General features: G+C 41.1%; 1 protein-coding gene across 1 annotated transcript in view; it reads right to left on the reverse strand.

Moving 5' to 3' along the window:
* BMPR1A (bone morphogenetic protein receptor type 1A) overlaps positions 1-14,120 on the reverse strand; it is a 131,798-nt gene that overhangs the window by 33,226 nt on the left and 84,452 nt on the right. The gene's annotated exons all lie outside the window — the stretch shown is intronic.

The raw sequence follows: 14,120 nt of genomic DNA on the forward strand, positions 1-14,120 counted from the left end.
AAATGCACTCACTTTGCCTCCCAACCCTCGAGGCCTGCTTCCTCCTCCTCCACTTGCTATCACAGAGGAGGATGGTGCCACCTCTTCAGCCACCAGGCCAAAAGCCCTGACATCGCTTGCGCCTCTTGCACTAGCTCTCCTGCCTCCCTATTTTCACTCACTCACTCACTCACTCACTCACTCACTCACTCACTCACTCACCAACAGCACTTTCCAAGTGTGTATGACACAGCGCAAGGCGCTAGAATACAAATACAGTATTCCGATCTCTGCTTCAGGGAGCTCATAGTCGTGGGCAGGGCACTGACTGCTCTGACTTGTTCCATCTTTCAGAGCCACTGTTTTTTCTCATCGGTTTATTTAAAGCCGGTATGTGGTCTAGCCTCATTGGAGGGACAACCCAGGCATCTTGCAGAGCAGCTGGTGAGGCTCTAAGCACCTGCCGCCCTCACAGTCCCTTTCACAGGCAGGGGATTATATGTGATTTCTTCCTCATAAATATCTGTGACTGCTATCCTGGGCACCAAGTTTGAATCCTGATCTGTCTAAAATAAGCAAGCTAACCTATCTCTCTGGATGAGTTTCTTCATCTGTAAAACTAAAATTACATTATTAACTCGTAATTATTTTAAGAACTAAATGAGGTAATAGCTAACACACAGTCACCTCTAATTATGCACCAGTTCCATTATAAATGCTTTGAATATATTATCAAATCATTGCAACCACTTTATCAGGTAGGTACAAGTATTATTTTAATTTCACAGATGAGGAAACTGAGGCAAGCAGAGTTTACGAGATTTATCAAAGATCACACAGCTGGTAAGTGGCAGGGCTCTAATTCTAATCAAGGAGATCTGATTCCAGGGTTCGTGTGTAACTTGCTACCCTAGACTGTCTTGTTGGACATTTTATGTGCATGATACAATGTAAATTTTACATTATGAAGGAGAGCCTGGTATAGAATAGGCGCTCAATAAAAGTTTCCTCCTCTCATTCATGTTTATACATGGCACAGGAAGTAACAGGTGCAATCTATAACAATCCCATCTTCAAGAAATTCTGATCACCTAAAACCCTGCAATAACTTGTATGGAGAACAGCCAACAGCCAAATGAAGGCTAAAGGTACAATGGCTTCAATCACCTCATTTGTAATCCAACAATGGAAAGCCTTAATCTTTAAAAGTAAAATAGTGGGTTTTAGCTGACTACCAGCTCACTATGCATCAGCATTTAGGACAACTGCTAAGACACGAAGGCAATCTTATCAAGCAGGGCTAGAACCACACTGCTGTAATCAAAGAGGGTCACCACCTTACTTTATTCCACCTGATCAGGCCCCTTAAACACTTCAGAGAAGAATGACAGGAATGCAAAGGATAGGGAAATAACTACACCTGAGATACAACTCAAAGAACAGAGGTCTTTGCTCACAGAATATCAAAGGAACAAGGTGTGAATACACCTCTGTCAAGGACATGACAGACATGATGGAAAACAGACTAGACCAAGTGTTCATCGGATTCCTTCTAACTCTAAAGTCCTGCGGGAATGGTGTTCTTGCCACCGACTACTGTTTCCTAAATATTTATTAAGTACCTATTACATGATTCTGCATTATACAATGAGAACATACTGATGAGGGCAAGACCCAGCCTTCATGGAGTTCACAGTCATTAAACAAGACAATTAAGATAGTCAGGCACTAAACAAGACAGTACAAATTGTACGTAGTCATAACTTGTGGTAAGTGCGAGGAAAGAAAAGTGCCAGGTCCTAGGGGCCCATTCTCATCTTGAGAGGCTAAGGGAAGCCATGCTCAGAAGTGACATTCCAGGTGAGATCCGAAGAATAAAAGAGTTAGCCAGGTAAAAAATGGGGATGAGTTCTAGGCATAAGGAAAAGCCTGTACAAAGATCTTGAGGCAGAAAGGAGAAATGTAGGAACGATGTTTCTGAAATGGTGAAAATAAGGGGTCACTGGCAGGAGGGGCATCTGAGGACATGAGAGACAAGGACCAGATCAGGTAAGGGCCTGTGAAGGATGTGGGCTTTAAACTGAAGTGGCATGGGAAGGTAATTACCTGGCTTCTACGTAATGGACTGGAGGGGACAAAAGCAGAAGCAAACAGACCAGTGAGGACAGTGTAGGAGTTAGGAGAGGGACAATGGTGGTTAAGATTTGAGTGGTGGTGGTACAGTGGATGGAGTCAATGTATACTTCACCAAGAGACTCGGTAGGGCTTACTAACGGGTTAGATGTGGGGGTAAGGGAGGGTGAGGGGTCAAAGATCTCTACATTTCTGGCAAGAGCAAATACTGAAATGAGGACAAGTGGATTTTTAAAAAATGTTTTATTTATTTCTGTGTGTGTGAGAGAGAGAGCGCGCGCACATGAGCAGGGGAGGGTCAGAGGGAGATACAGAATCTGAAGCAGGCTCTAGGCTCTGAGCTAGCCGTCAGCACAGAGCCCGACGTGGGGCTCGAACCCAGGAACTGTGTGATCATGGCCTGAGCCAATGCTTAACCGAATGAGCCACCCAGGTGCCACAGGACAGGTGGATTTTGAAAGGAACGAGGGGAAGAGATCAAGGGTTCAATTTTAGATACTGGAGATTACCCAAAGGGAAATGTCTAATGGGTACCTGGTCCTGAAGCTTAAAGGACACAGGTGGTACTGAAGATATAAATCTATCATGTCAACAGCGCAGAGAAATTTGAAGCTATGACTCTGTATGAAATGGCCTTCTAAGGATGAAAAGAGAAAAGGGCCCCAGAACATCAATGTTCATTTAAAAACTGGATTAATAAAAGCATTAAAATCACAGGGGTGCCAGGGTGGCTCAGTCAGTTCACTGTCTTGAATTTGCTCTGGTCATGATCTCACGGTTCATGGGTTTGAGCCCCATGTCGGGCTCTGTACTAGGGCCTGCCAAGGATTCTACAACTCCTTCTCTCTCTGCCTCTCCCCCACTCATGTTCTCTCTCTGTCTCAAAAATAAACATTAAAAAATTTAAAAAAATAAAAGCATTAAAACCATATACATTTTTTCAGTGTTCAGTGATAAAACAAGTTCATGGTCCAGGATCTGTCCTGTGCGATATTAACATAGTGTATATTAGCATAGCTGGAATATAAACTACTATTCACAAGTGATATTTTTTCACAGGTTAAAAAGAAATCTACCAAAAAACCACTGTGGTGACCTAAAATATGTCCACAAATGCTCGGACAGTACCTTCAATAGGTGGAGCCTAATTCCCTGCCTGGAATTCCCACTGGTCTTAATGAGTCACTGTTAACAAATAAAATGAGATGGAAACGACAGCATATGACTTCTGAGGCTAGACCATAAAAGGCATTTCAGATTCCTCCTTGCTCTTTCTTGAAACACCCACTCGGAGGGACGCTAGCTGCCATGTCAGAAGGACACTCAAGCGGCCTTACAGAGAGAGCCATGTGGCCAGGAGCCAAGGCCTCCTGCCGACCCCATGTGAGGGAGCCACCTTACACAGGGACCTGGCAGCTTCACAGGCACAATTCATGAGACCCTAAACTAGACCCTGCTGGCTAAACCCCCTGTGGATTCCAGACCCTCAGAAAATGTGGGAGATGATAAATGGTTGTTTGAAGCTGCTAGGTTTTGGCATGATTTGTTGAGCGGCATCAGAAAACATCCATTACTGTATGATACAGTCATTATGAGAAAATCTGCTGAAATAATAAAAAGCCTAATCACTGTAAGTTATTGCACAGCCAAACAAAAAACAGAGAAGTCTAGAAAGCACAGTCAAATCAGAGCCTAACAATAAAAGCCTAAGATAGTCACGGTGTCCAAAGAACTAACCGGTTAATATTAAGTAACATCCATCTTTCTTTCAAAGGAGTAATCAAAAGTATGCTCTTTGTTTTAAAATGATCTCAACAAGGAACGTTCATTTTTGTGGGGAGAAAACAGTCCCTGGTTCTAGTCCATATACTGTTACCCATGTGCTCTTGTCCTGAGCCACAGAATGGGAATGGTATTCCCAACCCAAACGAATTAGCAACGTGCATCTCAGTAGTAACCATTTGATAAATAACAGATGTCTGTTGTTATTGTTGTGATTACTGTTGTTAATAATATAAATACTGATGACCTTCCCTTTATTTGTCCCATCATGTTAACTGTTTCTGTAATCACGATGTAACAAAACAGTAACCCATAGTTTGCAACCATTCTTGAAACAGGGTATGTTATAATTCAAACATCTGAGAATAATATATTTTTTAAATTCCTAGAACAAGTCACTGGAATTTTTATATTAAAATTTAAAATATCTAATCCTGCCAAGCTAAGGATATAAGGAAATGCAGATACTTGAAATGCGACATGATCAAAATTTTTAAATGATGCTGGTATTTAGAAGTTATTTTTAAATATTTGGCCCAAAGATGCATCTAGATACATTTACTCTCCTCTGCTATATACACAGATTGGTGCCGTTTCTTCTTCAGGAAAATAAAACTAAGGCAAGTTACTCAGTAAAATATAAATAATTTCTTTTTAAATAAAAAATTATAAAGCTCTGCAAACAGAAAGAACCAACACTTCAGTCAGAATAATAAAAAAAAAAAACCAAAAAACAGGAAAAGGCTGAAGTCAGCTGAAAAAACAGACTAAAGTCATTCTTTCCTCTTCCCGTTAAGCCCCCCACCCTTAATTTTTACTTTCTAGGAGAGACGTTTGGGAATTTTCAACAAGCTGGCCAGCTGCCAATTCCGTAGAGCAGTGAGGAGAAGCACCCCCCCTTCCAGGGGTCCCTCCCCCTAGGCAGCTCCAGGCGCCTGGTCTGACAAGCTTTCTGAGAAGGACTAGACTCACTGCAGACTTTCTGGCTCCACAGCCATTGTTTGCATGGCTGCTGTGCTCCTTATCCAGAGCTTAGATTAGCATAAGAATATTGTCTTTTCTCTTAACAAGCAACCCATCCACTCCTTCCCCATTTCTAACCTCTACCCCCATCAATCCCTAAGCTAACATATACACATGTGGCTGTAGTATCACCATTCACGGTTATTTTTATATCAGTGTAAAAAACAATCTCACCCATATCTAAACATAAACCCTTAAGAAAATAACATGCTTAAATAAATAGTTATGTAAGTGTATCTGTGGTAGTACACAGGAATCTCACCAAAAAGCCTGCCTTGGAGGCTATGCTGTGAGAATTTGTGATGAGTGAGACATTCATAATGAGGTCCTCTGGAAAGTCTGAAAAGGAGCAAAGAGAACCAACCATCCCACTAAATTCCAAGCCACAGTCAGGACAGAGAGGTTCCACTTTACAAAGACATTTCTAACTGCCATGTCCTCCAACACCTTGAGGTCACTAATTTCATCATCAGCACTGAAATTACTTCCTAGCTAGACTTAGCTTTTTCCCAATGCTCAATTATTTATTCAAAGCAAATTTAACGCATTTAACCTTTGTATTCCTACTTGATCATCCCCTCTTCATTCAAAACCTTTCAGTTTCCTTCTGTGCCAAGAGACTGTTCTCCCCTACAACACAAGTATGAATTCTTCCAGGAACAGAAAGGCAATTCAAACTAGCATGGTATTACACATTGGTGATGCTTTTATATGTCTTCCGTCCCTCACCAGGGGCCTCAATTTTAGATGCACAATAAATGTTTCCTGATTTATGAAGTATTTTTCAAAACAGGAGATACTCTGTTTTCAACCATTCAACTCTGTACTTCAATCCCCTAATGACTCTAGTTTTTCTGTTTGTTTAATTTTGTTAAATGTTTAATTTTACAAATAATTAGAATAAGATTATGCTATATGCCAATCTTCGACACATCCGTGCTAAGAGATTCTTACTGCCAGCTGTTAACTGAAAGGGTCTGGGTGTTGTTCTGTCTCTCCTCTAGAATAAACATCAATGACCAAAAAACAAGTGAAGTCAATCAGTGGTTACAGAGATGCCCAGGAGGGACAGCTATCTGGTCATCCCCGTAGGTGTATTAGGGGGTATCTGGTCATCCCTGTAGGTGTATTAGGGGGTAACTGGTCATCCCTGTAGGTGTACTAGGGGTAACGGTGAACAATACTGTCTACGTTTTATACACAGTATTTTTACACAGATAAAATCAGCGTTAACAAGGCAGTGAGGAGTTCAGGGTCTAGCATAAGACAGATCTAGGTTTTCTGTGCAGATTAAATGAGAGAAGTTCAAAACACTATTTAGTGGTGACTTTATATGGTGGTGATATGTTAGCATATCATCATCTTTATAATTTGCAAATTCGTTTTACATACATTGTATACCATTTGTATGACCCTTACAGTAAGTAAAAGTATTCCTAATTTGACAGAGAAAAGACAGGCTCAGAGAGCTAAAGCGACTTGCTGAATTTCATATAGCTAGTGCCTTGAAGGAACAACTAAAACCTGGGTCTTCAAATCTCAAGGGCCATGTTTTATCCAGTTCATACATGAGAAGTACAAACAGGAAGTTATTTTTTATTGAGCCCCATGATTTTACTTCATCTTCACAACTCTGCAAGGAAAAGGTGAAGCTCAGCAAAGTTAAGAAACTTGCCCAAGTGTACACAAGCAGTAAGAGGCAAGTCTGCTGCTGACAAAGCTCAAATTCCACTTGTTACTGCAAAGTCAAGAGATGGTAGGTAATGAAAAAAAAAAAAAAAAAAAAAGAAACCAGTAAGCCCCTTATTATACACCACTGCTTTTCAGAAAGAAAAAAAAAAAAATATATCGGTACTCAGCTTTGTGATACTGAGCTGGAATACTCCTACTATGTCTTTACCAGCTGGCTCCCTGAAAGGCTCAGCCAACAAGGAAACTGGGGAAACAGAAAGCTGGAGGAGGGAGAAGGGACTTCCTTCTTCCTGACTTTACTGTTCCCACCATCTACCTGATTCAACCCTCCACACAGGTGGCACAAGTAGGTTCCGGGTTTCAGCCCCGGAAACACCTCCATGGCCCCAATTCAGACACAGTGGTGCCTGCACTCCAAGGCTGGAGCGCCAGCTCCTCAAGACCTATGCTCTGAGCTCCTGAGGTGTCAGCAGCAGCCGGGCTCTGAGCTGCCTCCACAGAGGCACACTTTCTCCAAGCCTCTAGGTTCTGAAACCTCAGTCTCTCCTAGGGATGGTATCTGCTTCCCACAATGGCCATTTCTGCTTAATCTCAGTGTTTAAAGAAACTTTTCCAATTCTCTAATACCTGGGTAGTCAATTCCCTATGCCAAATTCTTCCTGTAAAAACAGCCAGTGTGGGGGAGCCGGGGTGGCTTAGTCGGTTGAGCATCCGACTTCGGCACAGGTCATGATCTCAACCGTTCGTGGGTTTGAGCCCCACATCAGTCTCAGTGCTGACAGCTCAGAGCCTGGAGCCTGCTTTGGATTCTGTGTCTCCCCCTCTCTCTGCCCCTCCCATGCTCATGCTCTTGTCTCCTTCTGTTTCTCAATAATAAATAAATGTTAAAAAAAACAATTGAGGGAAAAAAAACCCAGCCAGTGTGGTTTCAGGGCTCCTGACTGGGCCCTGATCGATACAAATACTTCCAGAACACAGATTTCAGACAGTAAGTGACTATATTCACACATCACACACATATTTTATATATATGCACTTCACCAAAGGGGAAACAACAATATAGCTAATATTTTGTAAGTGCTTATAAAGTGTGTTTTAATATATATTCAAAGAGATCTAAAGATATTTTGACCTTAGGAATGAATTCTTCTAGATTCAGTACATTTCCATTTTTCTCCCACAAATAATTATAACCGATCAAAGTTAGAAATTTGTTCACGATTGGCTTTCTATTCTAATCTCTGTGACCCAGAAGTTTTAAAATGCTTGAATACTAAAATTTGTGTATCAAAACAGATTTCTCTTTTCCTTAAGCAACACTACATGTAATCAAAGACGTTCCTGAGTTAACTCAATAAATCCCTCTGGCCAAAAAATTAATACAAATGCTAAATCAATCTTCTTTTAAAAATATTTATTTTGAAAGAGAGAGAGCGTGCAAAAGCAGGGGGAATGGCAGAGAGATAGGGAAAGAGAGAATCCCAAGCAGGCTCCATGCTCAGTGGGGCTCAAACCCATGAACCATAGAACTGAGTTTCAGTTCTTGACCTAAGCTGAAATCAAGAGCCAGATGCTTAACTGAGTGAACCATCCAGGCGCCCCTAAATCAATCTTTAAGTGGAATATATCCAACTTCCAGAACAAGGGAAAAAAACCAAAGCAGAACTTCAAAAATAACAACCAAAAACCCCATCTATATTTCACTCAGAAAGCCAAACCAAAACATATCTGTATACATGCCCTCAATATGAAACAATACCCTTTCAAAATCAATCACGAGTTTCTGCAAATGTGTCCCCTCCTAAGAAGATCTGGAAATATGTGAGTGACTTTTTGGTTGGTGACAAGGGTCCAAAACAGAAAATGCAATTCGATGTGCAGGGACGATCCCTTAAAGAATTGTCTCAACCCAATGTCAACAGACCTTTCTTTGTTGAGAAATACAGATTCTTGACTGAATTACCTATCATTTTTCATTATCATCTGAAGGCTCCTCTGTGGTTCTGGATGTTCAAGAAGCAATAGCATTAGGCCTCTAAGAAGAAAAATTATCTTTATCAAACTAACTTTTGAAAGCAATTTTATTCTTACTGTTTTTTCTCCTCACTTGACCACTTTACGAAAAGCCATAGGTTTGCCACATTAATCACTGTATTTTACACAATGTAAAAACAACTGAAAAATCAACCAAAATTTCTCTCCACTTTTTTCTCTATTTACAATTAAAAAAAAAAAAATGCACAGGTATCCCTGAAGCTCAGGAGTAGAGGCGTCCCAGGCTCAGCCCCTCGGCACAGTCTATCCTCCATGCCACAAGGAGAGCTAGTCTAACACCAGGCCTCAGGACCATGGCGGGGCCAGCAGGGACACAGTCACTCTTTCAGACTGAACATGCATAAGAAAACAGCAGCCCAAGAGGCTTTTGGCAGTTATGCTGGGACTCGGAGGGGAACTAGAAGGCAGAGCCAGGACACTAAAAGAAGCCAGGTCCTTAGAGCTGTCAGTGAGCAGCAACCTTGCCTGAAGCCTGAATTACTTAGGCACTTGTCAGTTTACAGTCAATAAATTCCCTTTATTTTTTTCAGGTCAGACAGAGTCCATTTTTCCGTTACAATCAGAAACATTCTAGTTGATAGGAAGGTCTAAGGGAAAGGTACACTTGAATATTCTGGGTTAGCATAAAATCAGTAATTATGAATAAACTAAACAACAACATAGACTGGGAGGAGAAAAGGTTACTTTATTTTTTTTTAATGTTTATTTTTGAGAGACAGAGAGACAGAATGTGAGCAGGAAAGGGCAGAGAGAGCAGGAGACATAGAACCTGGGCTGTCAGCACAGAGCCAGACGCAGGGCTTGAGCTCACTCACGAACTGCGAGATCATGACCTGAGCCAAAGTCAGCCACTTAACCGACTAAGCCACCCAGGTGCCCCGGAAGAGTTACTTTAAAGATAGCTCAAGTAGTATACAGATGTCCTTAAAACTGTGACCAGCAGCTACATAAAGAGAAACTCTTACCCCCCAAATCTCCTAGCCCCTTAGTCTTTCCCACCTCAGCTCACAGCCTCTCTACTTTTCAAGTTTCCCAGGCCTAAAATCTTGGGACTCATTCTTAACCACTCCTTCCTTCCTTCTCATCTTCCATATCCTCTCTGTCAGCAATTGCTGCTCATTCTGTCTTCAAAATATACCCGGAACTTACGCGCTTCTCACTACCTCTCTCTCTGGTCCAACGAATCAACACTGTCTGCCTGGATTACTGAAACAGCCTCCTAACTGGTCTCCCTGCTTCTCCCCTTGTCCACCTACAATATATTGTTGACACAGCAGAGTGATGACAGGAAGCAGGTTAGATCACATCACTCCCCTGTTCACACGCATTAAGGGCTGAAGTCTACACTGGCCCACAGGACCCCAGCTCCTCCGCTCCAGCTGCACTGTGCCCCCCGTCTTGGACATGTCGGGCCTGGCCCTGCTGCAGGACACCTTTACGTTCACGGGTCCCTCCGCCTGGAGCCTTCCTCCCCCAGACATCTGTACGTCCTGCTACCTTCCCTCTTCCAAGGGCTTACTCAAATATCCTGTTCCTACTGACAAGTGTTGGTGTTCACCACGGGCACTCATATATTCCTTCCCTGATTTATATCTGTTTTTTCTCTTCAACACTTGTCACCCTATAATTTGATAAACAATGTACCAATTATCTTGTTTACTGCTTGCTACCTGCTCCAGAATGTATGCCCCGTAAGGGAAGGTTGTTAGTCTATTGTTTCACTCTGTATTTCTAGCACCAAGAAGAGTATCTGGCACACAGCTGGTACTAAGTTAAGTATTTGCTGGGGGAATGACTCAAATATAGCAGAAAGAATTAAAACGTTATGCCAATTTCTTTTACTTTTATATACAAGTGAGACCTTCCCAAAAGGGCTGCCCTGTGGATAAACTATTCCATTTCCTTATCTCAACACAACTGAAATGATACAAAAACCACACCACTTCCTTCTGCTCACTTTGAGCCCTGACTTGTGTCAAGATCCTGTGAGGAAAATTTTCCACTGTTTTCACTGCATATACTCAAGTCTGAGATATAAATTAAAAGGTCTTAAGAAAGTCTTTTATAAGTAAACATAACTTCTCAGGATCTAAAATATTGCTTAAGGCAAACAATGGCTTAGGTTATACTTTTGACAGAACCACATAGTCATAGCAAGTTAAAGAACTGTGGAAGTAATCACAGAGAAAAAGAAAACACAGCCCCTTTTTTTTTGTACAATGTGGTCTGACAAAGGGAACTGCAAACTATCTAAGCTCAACTGCAATACTTCACTAATTAGACACAAGTAAAGGTTCAAAGGTAATATTTCTATGTAAATTGCAAGTCGCCAAAGGCATTGAATAAGACCAGAGGGTGTTACAATCCGATCATTAGTAATTATTCCCTGAATTAAACCACAAACTACAGAAAACTAAACCTGGTTTTTTAGAACCAGTGGGTTTAAGAAAGAACACCTTCGAGACTATAAATCCTGGTTTATTATGGTGAAGCACCTGGAAATCCAGGAAGCTCTTCTCCCTGTGGATGAAACATCTAGGTTTTATTTTTGTTACTCTGTATCGGAACACTGCTTCAGGTTAAAATAGGCTAGTTCAGAGTACTTTGCTGAAGTTCTGTGGCATGGGATGGACTTTTTTTTTCTCCTTTTAGTATCTTTCAGCTGAGATAACCTGGTTTAAATACTATCAACTTATATTTTTATTTTAAAGAAAGGACTGTAGGTAAGCACTGTTTTCGGGTTAGAGGACCTGTGAGTTAGTTCAAATTCTGCCTTAGGTACCTAGCTGATCCTGACCAATTCACTTCTCTCTCTGGGCCTTAGTTTCTTTGTCTGTAAAATAATGCCATGAAGTCTTCTGTATCTCATTTCTGTGAGTCTACGAACTGTGCTCACTCAACAGTACTTCAAAGATTTCACCTAAGAATTACCTAGATGTTAGTGTATACATCTGAACTAAAGTAACACTGTATATTAATTAACTAGATGTTAACTATACTGCAATTAAAATAAAATAAAGTGGATTTACCACCACTACTTAAAAAAAAAATTATGTAGGTGCTGAGTAAAGCAGGGCAAAATCCATGAATTCGAACCCCCTCCCTCTGAGGTAACCACTATTCTGAATGTGGTATTTAATACTTATGTCTTTATAGGCCTTTGCCAAATGTAATATGTGTCCCAAACAATACACAGCATTGCTTTGCCTATTTTTGAATCTTCTATAGCTGTATAAAAACTGTATCATTCTATGTGTATATTTTTATATTTGCTTACTTTAAACTCAACATCGTGAGTGACTTCCACAATATTTTTGAATTTTTCATTCACTGTCGTTATATATAAGTGTTCCATTCTATGACTACCTTTCAGCTGTACTGCTCTGTTCTGTTGATGGATGTTATAAGTTGTTTCCATGTTCTGGTATAAGCAATGCATACAATAAGCATAAGCATAATAAGCAAAGCAGTTGAATAGCTGCTTCTGTTGTTGCTATTGCTGTTTGAGCAAATAATCTGTAAGGTGGAGTCCCAGAAGTAGGATCCTGGGTCCAATGGTAGTCTTGGTAGATATTTTGGTAACTTCCCTGGGACTGTAGAATTTTGCACTTCCAAATACAAAACATTGATATAAGGATAATTTTTAAATACTCATAAAGGACACAGAATAAAAGTTAACACATGGAAAGACATTATATTATATATAGAAAGCCTCAATGTCATGACTGTCAATTATTCCTATGTTAATTACAAATTTACTGATACTCTTTATCACATTAAAGTTCCCTTCTATTCTTAGTTTGCTAAGAGCTTTCATCACAAATGGGGTCCAATTTTATTGTTTTTTTCTCCATCTATTGATATGATCAGTGTTTTCCTCCTTCTATGTATTAATGGATAAATTAATTAGTAACAATCCACATTAAAGGCTTTCTTAAAGAGCAAATAATTTGTGGTAGTTTTTAAAGATGTCCACAAATTCTTTCATATTGTTTTTCAGGAAGTAGAACCTGATGACTTTGAGTGAGTGCTAGGCTGAGTAACTCCCTTCTAATAAACAACTGAAAGTGAACGTGACAAAATGTGTTGACAGTAGGTTTTAAAAGGCAATGCAGCTTTCTCCTTGCTCTCTTTCTTGGGTCATTCACTCTGAGGTGAAGAACTGTGAGGCCTCCTGCCAACAGCTATAAGGGTGTACCTACACCATCTGGGAGTGGTTCCTCCCCCAGCACCGCTGACAGATGCGTGTATCCCTCGTTGAACCTCTTGAGATGCTCTGGGCCCAAACCACCCAGTACACTGCTTTTATTTTTATTTATTTATTTATTTTTAAAATGTTTATTTATTTCTAGGAGACAGAGAGAGAGAGACAGCGTGAGCAGGGGAGGGTCAGAGAGAGGGAGTCACAGACTGAAACAGGCTCCAGGCTCTGAGCTGGCAGTCAGCACAGAGCCCGACACAGGGTTGAACCCACGAACCGTGAGATCATGACCTAAGCGAAAGTCGGACGCTTAACCAACTAAGCCACCCAGGCACCCCTGTACACCGCTTTTTTTTTTTTTTTAATGTTTTATTTATTTCTAGGAGAGAGAGAGAGAGAGACAGCGTGAGCAGGGGAGGGTCAGAGAGAGAGGGAGTCACAGACTGAAACAGGCTCCAGGCTCTGAGCTGGCAGTCAGCACAGAGCCCGACGCGGGGCTCGAACCCACGAACCGCGAGATCATGACCTAAGTGAAAGTCGGACGCTTAACCGACTAAGCCACCCAGGCGCCCCACCTGTACACTGCTTTTAAATTCCTTTAAGTTACGTTTTTGTTGTTTCAAGTCCCTAAGTTTTGGGATAAATTGTTATGCAGCAATAATTAACATGCTATCCTTGGATTCCGGGGATAAATTTAATTTTGTCATTACTGAATACTAAACTGTCTGGTCTTTGTCCCTGGTTCCTAGAAGGGAACCTCAGGTAAATCCTTGGAATTTCCTGGGTAACAAGAGTGTATTCATTATACACGAGCCTCACAGATCATACCTGAGTTTATGACTCAGGATGGGGGTTGGTCACCAAAAAGACCAACCATGTGATTATAGAGGATTGGGGCACTGAATCAGCCCCACCTCTGGGGAGGGGATAGAGCTGAAGACTGAGTTCAATCATGTGGCCAATTGTCCAATTATGCCTATACAATGAAACGTCAATAAAAACACTGCACACCATAGCTCAGATAAGTTTCCTGGTTGGTAAACATGTCAGTGTGCCAGGAAGATGAAATACCCTGATTCCAGGGGGAGAGGAGGCCTCACATTTGGCACTCTCACAGACCTCATTCTATGGGTCTGTTCATTTGGCTGATCTCAATCTGAATTCTTTATAATAAAATGATCATTGTACATGTACCACCTTCTTGAATCCTGTGAAATATTTCAGTGAATCAACAAATGAAGTCTGAGGGGGATCA

This window comes from Hyaena hyaena, unplaced genomic scaffold (assembly GCF_003009895.1).
Source record: "Hyaena hyaena isolate Hyena2069 unplaced genomic scaffold, ASM300989v1 scaffold_78, whole genome shotgun sequence".
NCBI classification, from domain to species: Eukaryota; Metazoa; Chordata; class Mammalia; order Carnivora; family Hyaenidae; genus Hyaena; species Hyaena hyaena.